Source organism: Cupressus sempervirens, chromosome 10 (genome assembly GCF_028749045.1).
Source record: "Cupressus sempervirens isolate cs-2001-9-10 chromosome 10, ASM2874904v1, whole genome shotgun sequence".
NCBI lineage: Eukaryota > Viridiplantae > Streptophyta > Pinopsida > Cupressales > Cupressaceae > Cupressus > Cupressus sempervirens.
Window position 1 is genome coordinate 161,815,435 of NC_143127.1, and position 8,959 is coordinate 161,824,393.

Below are 8,959 nucleotides of genomic sequence, written 5' to 3' on the forward strand. Positions count from 1 at the left end.
CACACTAATCCATGATAATAACTTCTGCTGATCACATGATGCAATTATCAGTAGAAGTTCAAATTGCATTACATAAAACCAAGGTACTACAATAAAATTGGGACAAGACAATAATACTCATTTTTAAGGGACATTCTAAATTCTTGTCACAATTTGGTATTTATGTCAAAAAGGGGGAGAAGTGTATATTAAATAAATAAGAATGGGGGAGAAGTAATATGTAAAGGAGGATAAGTATACTATACTCCATTTGTATGTATATAGGAGATATATATGTATGGGGGAGTAGTATAGTATATTATGGATTAGCAGAAAATACCTTTACAAAAGAAATTTTGAAAAATTTAAAAATAGAGTATGTCACCAAGCCACAGCAGATGGAAGTCAAAACCAAGTTAAAGACATAGAATGTTGGAAAAGGAAATTTTGTCTCATAGTTTTGGATAATCATTTTTTTTTTTTGATAAGTGTATTTGTCACTAATGCCAATGGGGGATATTGTTTATATCAAGGTCAATTTCTATATCAATGACTCAACACTTAGTCAATAGCTTACATTGCTACTTAGCTCTACAGTTACTACTGAGCTCGTCATTCAGTTTGTAATGTTAACCAAGTGATTCAATTTTTCTTGAGCTTAGTAGTTAGACTACAGTTTCTACCAAGCACCTGAGTCAGTTTACAGTGTTTTATGAGATATATAGTATTTATCGAGCTTCAGAGACAAAGTTTAGTGTAAATTGAGCATAGGAGAGGCTATCGAGCTAGTCAGTGGAAGTGAAGAAGATCATAGTATTAACCAAGATTTGTAGTGTTAACCAAGTCCGATAGTGTCTACCTAGCTCATAGGGTTAACGAAGTGGATCTAGTGTTGACCGAGTCATATAGTGTCAACCTAATGATCCAGTTACTACCAACTTTCTCAGAGTTCACCAAGTTCTAGGTACTTGGAAGTGATCAATATGGACCGAGCTTCAAGTTCAACCGAGTGCCAAAGATTGCCGAGCATTGATAGTGTTTTCCATGTATTAAAACATCACTGAGTTTGTCCTTACAACCCAAGATATAATAGTTGGGCTGACTTTGTGAATTATGATGAAATTTGTATTGTAGCCGACTCCAAAAAGTTATGAGTTGGATTGGTATATATGTAATGCATTGTATCATACCCAAAGATAAGTATGTGAAAAGAATATGAGAAAAAGTGTAAAATAAGGAAGGCTACAAGTAGTATAAGGGACAACAGTCAAATCCTAATAGGTGCATCAGTCAAATCCTTTAACAAGGTAGACTTAACAATCTTTGCTAAATCTCTTAATTGAATGCATACTTCATTGTATATTTGTAAATCCTTTAACAAGGTGGACATCATAGTCCTTATTGCTCCTAATAGGGCAGATCACCACAAGTGGTCAATTGTAAGCCTTTATAGGTTAACTTTATACTATAGTACTAAAGCTTGTGGGTATCATCCTGACTCCAATTTTACTTTCTAATTGGAAGGTTTTTGAGTCACCATATCTTGTGTCAAATTGTTATGAATATTTATTTTCTTTCATTATTTCATGCATGTAATTAGATTATAATATTACATGAAGGATTAATTGGTGAAGTAAGATAAAGTTTTATTGGTTCTTGACTCACCCCTCCCCTCTCAGTAACCTTACCTACCTTATATTTCCAACATTAACTATGTATTTTTTGAGTCAAACTCATTGACCCATGTTTCATGAGTAGTGATTCATACATGAATCTATATCTAATGATAATAAATGTAACATGTAGCACTCATTGGATCCAGGTGATGCTCATAGAGGTAATGAATTGGGATTTCTTAGTAGGCCACCCATCCCAAAACTACTCTAGCTCTAGTGCACTTAACTATGAAGTTTCCTCCATGGTGAAACCCAATCTTCTTGCAAACCCATTTGAAAAACCTTCACCAAGTGGTGTGCCTTATGAGCCATTCATTAGAAATCCCCTTAAGTTCATCAATTGATATGTAGGATTTATTTTCGTAGCAAATCAAATTGTGATATTGCTATCAAGATTTTACTATGTAGTTTCTGAATCAAACTCATTAATCCATGTTTCATGAGTATTGATTCATACAAGAATCTATATCTAATTAGAATAAGTGAAACACTTATCACTCATTGGATCTAGGTGATGCTAACATAGGTAAAGCACTAAGACTTTGCAAGAGGTCACCCATCCCAATACTACTCTAGCTCAAGCAGGCTTAACTACAAAGTTTCCTCAATGAAGATAGAGAGGGGAAATAAAAAAAGTGGAATGGTAAATTCTAGTACAAATTGAATGTTGCTTACAGAGGCCATTGACTTGAGAATTAGTATCTTGACACTACGCTCAACAAACTTTAACGTACATACATACTAATTACTAAGTAAATATTGAATCTACACAATGCAAGTAAACTTTACTCAATGTAAATCAAATCTATACAAGGAAAATGAAATTTATGGCATAAAAAATAAATACATGCCTTGAGAATTTGAGAGAATTGAAAAAGAGTAATAAATCTACTCAATTGAAAAGAGGAAACATTATTTCTTTATCTAATCTACATAACAGGGACTCTTTTTAATAAAATCTACCTTATTAGAATGTTTTCAAAATATAATTATGATTTGACAACAAAAACATTAGGGGATAAAGCCAAAATATTTTTTGTAGTGGGAAAAATTTTTTTTGGTAAAGTGATAACAATGTTATGAGTAAAAACAAACTTTTTCAGGGAGTTCCCACAAATAACCTATTAGTTTTTAAAGTCAATATTTAAGAATGATCTCCTTAATACCATTAATGCATAATAGAAATAGAGAAACACCAATCATTTGCAAGAATAAAATATGAGCTTCATATTAACTGAGCCACAAATGTGGAATCAAATAATTTTGGTATAAAATATGAAAGTTTTCATGGGTGCCTTACAATAATTTGCAAGACAAAGTTGTGGATTACCATCTAGAACTATCCTAGACAACCTGCTCAAAATATTTATATATGTATTTTTTCACCATTCACAAAGGTTCTAGACATTTTACCATAATCCTTGAGGCCAACCAACACTAAAATTATATATAGTGTTAGCAAAAAATAATTACAAATGTTATTTTAGGATTTGCTAGTAGCCCAACTTCCAAAGACCATAACATGCAAACCGTCGGATCAATTGGCTATTATACCCATTCATGAATATTTATCTACTATTATAGAATGCTTGACTCACACAAGCTCTAGTCAGCTGAGTTTCATGCCCATCCAGGATTTTAAGGCCTTCAAAACTAACCTCAAAGTTTTTGTTCCAAAAACCCACAATAACTTAACAAATACACATAAATATTGCAATGAACCTTAATTAGTAGGTGATATATCGAAGATGAACCTCCACCTTTGAAATTAGAACATTTTGAGCTCATATGACTGATGTACTAAATATCGAGCTTCCACAAACAACTATGCACTAAGACAACCCTTATTTGAGAGACATAAGTGAAATAGTTTGGGTGATGCAAGATTTGTCTTTATCTCATGACACTCCTACATCAATCATACTATTTAATATGTATTTTTATTATAACTTTGTGCTTAAATAAGTAATGATGAATAAATTTTTATTTATACCAATATTCTAAGGAAAATAAATAAGTAACTGAATGAAGTCATACAAAAAATTATGTATGTTGTTCTTTTTTTGAAAAATAATATTAATATATTATTATTCTATAAAGTTTGATATCTTTTTTTAAGGAGAGTGAATCTACAAAAAACAAAAACATATATCATGAACTTTACAGCATAATTTACAATCAAATTTTATATTATCAAATAGATTTGACATTTGTTCCCAAATTCTAGCAACTAAATTTTTAATTTTTAATGGTATATTAAAAATAAATTATATTCAAGAAAAATTGTAAAAAAATTATAATAGTAAATTATAAATAAATGTACCAAATTTTATATCCAAATCTATTGTTTAGCATCATTGCATCAACATACCTCAAAAAATATACGTATGATCATATTTTCATTCAAAAATAGAAATTGTATGTATTTTGTATGTAAACAACAATCAAAATGACATTATTCCATCAAAGGTTCTAGTGAATAACAAAAAAATTTACGAGATTTTTTTTACCGTCATCAATTATTGCATGTTGAATTTTGATTACAGTATTTTTTTTGTGGTTGATTTTTTATAGTATCTATTTCTTTCTTTATTGAAAAGATGGCGAACCAAACATCTCAAGCCAATAAAAATTAGAGCTCAAGGTATTCCATATGTTGGCAAATAGTTCATTGATTTTTTGTTATTTCAAAAATGCTTCTTTTGTTTTGATAATTTTAGTAAACATACACCTTTACTTTCTACAATTGTATTAAGAGATATTTTTAGATTGAAAGATGTTAATTGAATTGGATTTAATGTATTAGGAAAGATAAATTTATTTTAACATTTTTTGTAAAGGGGATCGGAAAATGGGGCCTTAGATAAAATCAGTTCTGACTAAGACCGAAAATGTTCTACACAAAGGGATTTTTTTAATAGAAGGAGATTTGTAATTATTTTTATTCGTCTTGTTCAAATCCATTCAAGGAGATATAAGTTAGAGATTCAAATACTAAAAACTATGAAATGGGGAATAATAGAAAATAAATATCAAAATAATCCATATAAAATTTTGCGAAAATAGAGATCTCACTTGAATCAAATGATGAACTCTTTCGCGGGTGATCTTGTATCCCCCGCCCCTTTTTTGTGAATTGTATTCTTTGTATATTTTTATTAATAGAAAAGGACTATTCATAAAAAAAAAAATGATGTTTAAATTTTTTTGGATATTAGACAAAAATAAAGATGACATTATCCCATCCAATGTTTTAGCGTATAACAAAAATAAAAATTACAAAATTTTGTTTTAAATAAATAATATAGCAACATCAATTAACTATCCTAATTTTTGTACCCTTCAAAAATACAAATACAAGTTTTTAAGTTTGATTATTTAATTTTTTTTGCATCAATGTTTAGAATCACCCACTCTCATTGACAAAATGGAAACCAAAAATAATATAATTATATCATTTTTCTATCACGCACAAGTAATCATACATACGTCACAGGCCTTAGATTTGAATACACGGTTATAAATATTATAATACATGACACATACAATGATAAAGAGAATCAGGAGCTCCGTTTCTCCACAACCACCGTCAGACCATTCTTCATACTCGCTGTTAAACTCGGAACGCAGAGCCCCTCGTGCTCCGGATCAGCTCTCAACCGAAATCCCCGAATCACAGGAGCCGCAATGTATTTCATCTGAATCAGCGCCATGTCTTTCCCCAAACACATGCGCGCGCCTGCCTGAAACACTGCGTACTTAAACGGGCTCTGCGGAAGAAACACGCCTTCCTTATTAACCCATCTCTCTGGCTTGAACTCCGTGCAATCTCCACCGCGAACGGATAATATGTCACCCAACTCCCCTTTTTCACCAACGTCCCGTCGGGGAGACAGTCATCATGTAACGCCTGCTTTGAGTCCTAGCGAACAGGCGGATATAAACGCATTGACTCGTATAGCGCCGCATGAAGATATGCCAGCCCTTTCATCCCCTCATACAACACCGCCGCCATCTTCCTCACTTCCTCATAAATGCGTTCCTCCACCGTGGGATGCGAAGAAAGGAGCCAGAAGAACCATGTCAGAGAAGACGCCGTCGTGTCTCTGCCTGCCAACAAGAAACTCACCACAATGTCTCGCAAGGACTCCTCGTCAAAGCCTCCTTCACTGAGTTGGAGGAATCTGGAGAGCAAGTCTGGTTTGAGATATCCTTCCTCAGAGCTTCTCCTCCGAATTATTTCTCTGGCGAATTCGTGAACAACACGGACTGCCTCGGCCAGACTCTTTTCAGATCCGAAGTTCAAAGCCCGCTTGAGTTTCCACTGCGGGCTAATCACAGACCGCGCTCTCTTGGAACTGAGGTAACTGGCGACGTCCATGGCGTCTGCAAACTCAGATTTGGGGAGAGTGAGATCGAGACAGTTGGGATCCATCCTGAACGCCACTTTGCAGATGTTGTCGAACGAAAACCGCCGCAGAACGTCCTGAAAATCAAGAAAACTCCCACTTTGAGAGGCCTGCTCGAGCAATGGCAACAAACGATCCGTCGTCTCGGACTGCAAGCAATCGACAATGAAATTTCTCAGCGATTTGTTATTGAATTCGTAGCTCGCAATCTTCCTCTGCAATCTCCACGACTCTCCATCTGCGTTGAAGATGCCGTTGCCCAGCAGATCATGCAGAATCTCATTAAAGATCCGACCTTTGGGGTAATTCTCGAATCGGGTCTTCAAGATATGCTCCACGTTTTCTGGATTAGCCGTAACAACAGTCCAAATGGCGCCCAATCGCTCAACTGTCATGGTCTGCGTGGGGGAATCTCTGAGAAGCTCCGTGTACCATTCACACAGTCGGTTTTGGTTTTTCCAGAAGGGAATCAAGCAGCCAATGAAAGGATATGATTCGGGTCCATAAGAATCACACGACTTGCGCCGCCTCAGTAAGTAAGCTCCACATATTAACACCACCACCAGGCCTAAACTATAATAACTGCCATAGATACGTTGCAGAAAATGCTTGATCCTCAGCTGATCTGGTTTTAGGTGTGTCGGAATGTCGAGATGAGAGATCAGAGCTAGTTGTGACGTTATATAACAGAGCAAATCATTCACCCACGTGTTGGATTAATGTAATTCGATCACGTGTGCCTTTGCATTTAAGAGACAATATGCCCCTAAACATTCGATTACAGAACAACAATCTTCTCTCCGCGTGAAATGCGTGGTTTCACTGTGAACCAGCGTGAATCAGCTCCACTGGATGACGCGTATGCTGAGGCATTGAACCAATTTTTCTATTAATAGAATCGACATTTCTACTCGTTGTTCTATTTTATAATGGAAAGAAACAATAGACAAATTCGCAGTTTGCTTCATAGCGTGTGCAATGTAGGAGGGGCTCAATGGCCCTTGTGCTTTCCACCATGCGTGTTTAATACAACTGTGAAATCGGTTAATCCAACTGTAAAATACAGTTGGGTTAGCGCGTCGTTTGAACAGTACTTCTCCCCCGCCTTCAAGTGTACGGCTAACTATTGCGATTATCACGAGTTTCTCGCCATGACGTATATATATATATATTTATAATTTTCCTTTTTCATTTAAATTTTCTTCAATGTTATTCCATGCATGCTTTAGAATATTAAATGTCTTAGTGTGTAGATACACAATAATAATAATAATACCACGTAAATTTCATTTAGTGTCGTATAATATGGATAGGGTGGGTAAGCTTTTACACTTTCAAATTTGACAAACAAGACAATAAATTCACAATATATAGGTCACTTGTGTCTTTCATTATATTAATTAGTAAGATCTATTATTCATTAACTAGAACTTGTACCTGAAGGAGGTGCAAGGAATACAAGAACATTTGTTATCAAAGATTTCTTGAATGGATTGTGTGTGTGTTTTTAGCATCAATATATCGGAGCACACTCTGTTATCCATCATTTGGATGAATAGTGAGAGATATATAACAAGAAGTGTGTTGCAAATTCACTCCAAAGATAAATTGAAGAATAGAGAGAAAGGAACAAAAAATAGGAATAAATGACAAAACAAAATTTGAAAAATAAGAAGTGAAGAAAAATGTCAATTTATAGCATAATACTTAAAAGGTGAGTGTAAAAGTAAATTCACATATTTGGACTTATTGCTAGAGAAAATTGCAAGTGATATTATTCTTCTTTCTAATATTGTTGAATGGATTCTTTTTCATTTTATAATAATGGTCAAAAGAGAAGGTAAACTTTGTACAAAGAGCTTTTAGAGATTTGATTCTAGAGACTACTATAAAAGTGAGACCTTGGTTTTTAATTCTAGTTATATCAATTGTAGTTTTATTCAATATTAGTCCTCGTGATTTGTGACTTGTCTTTTATACCTTATTTTTAACTAATGAAATTGATGTATTTGTATGTTGATAGTTCTCAAGTGTCATGGAAGTTGCAATACACCATAAGGGGCAACAAATCAAGTACAACATATGGGAGAAAAATAATTATTGCAAAGAGAGCCAAAGAAAGGAGTATAAGAGATAATCATTTTTATACAAGTAAAATGTTGATGGTCAAGTGTTTCTATCATTCATTGGAGGAAATAGTGTACCAATATTTTTAATCAACACACGAGAAAATGCTAAAATAAGAAAAGATGAAATTTTTCATTTAAAATGAACAACATAATGAATCAAGTAAGGAATGTCCTAGTAATTCCATATAAGAAACACTAGGGAATGTATGTTTACTTACAAAACCTAAGTTGTTAAATATGGTTCAAATCCTAGTTCGTAGTTCATGTCCAACTATATTTTTAGGTTAAGGATTGTATGCATAATAAATATATAAAACTACATATATGTATACAAATATATATGTATGTAGGTATATATATTTGTATGTATATTAAAAATAAAATAAAATTGATGAGGTTTAATGCTAAACAAATGATTTAGAAAAGATGTCTATCTAATTAAGAAAAACTAGATTGTCCAAAAATTGTAAATAACAAAGTTTAAAAATAATTCTTTGAATGCAAATATCCAAACTTAAGAATTTTAAAAATAATGGTAATTTTGTTGACTTGTTTTGAACTTTATTATTTGGAAGTGACAACACAAATAATTTATTATGCAAGTACAAGTCAACTCAAAGTCCTTATAATTTTAGAGTTGGAAGAAAAAATCTTCCATAGTTGGAAAAAAAGAAACAGTAAAGAACAAAGAAAGAAAATGCTTTAGATCATGGAGGTTAAATTTTTTTCCAAGATGTAAAATTACAATTAAAAGATAATTATAAAA

The 8,959-nt window shown here is 33.1% G+C and overlaps 1 pseudogene; it reads right to left on the bottom strand.

Annotated features, from left to right (window-relative positions):
- Positions 1–5,087: 5,087 nt before the first annotated feature.
- LOC149533099 (cytochrome P450 94C1 pseudogene) lies at positions 5,088–6,937 on the bottom strand (annotated as a pseudogene).
- Positions 6,938–8,959: the final 2,022 nt, after the last annotated feature.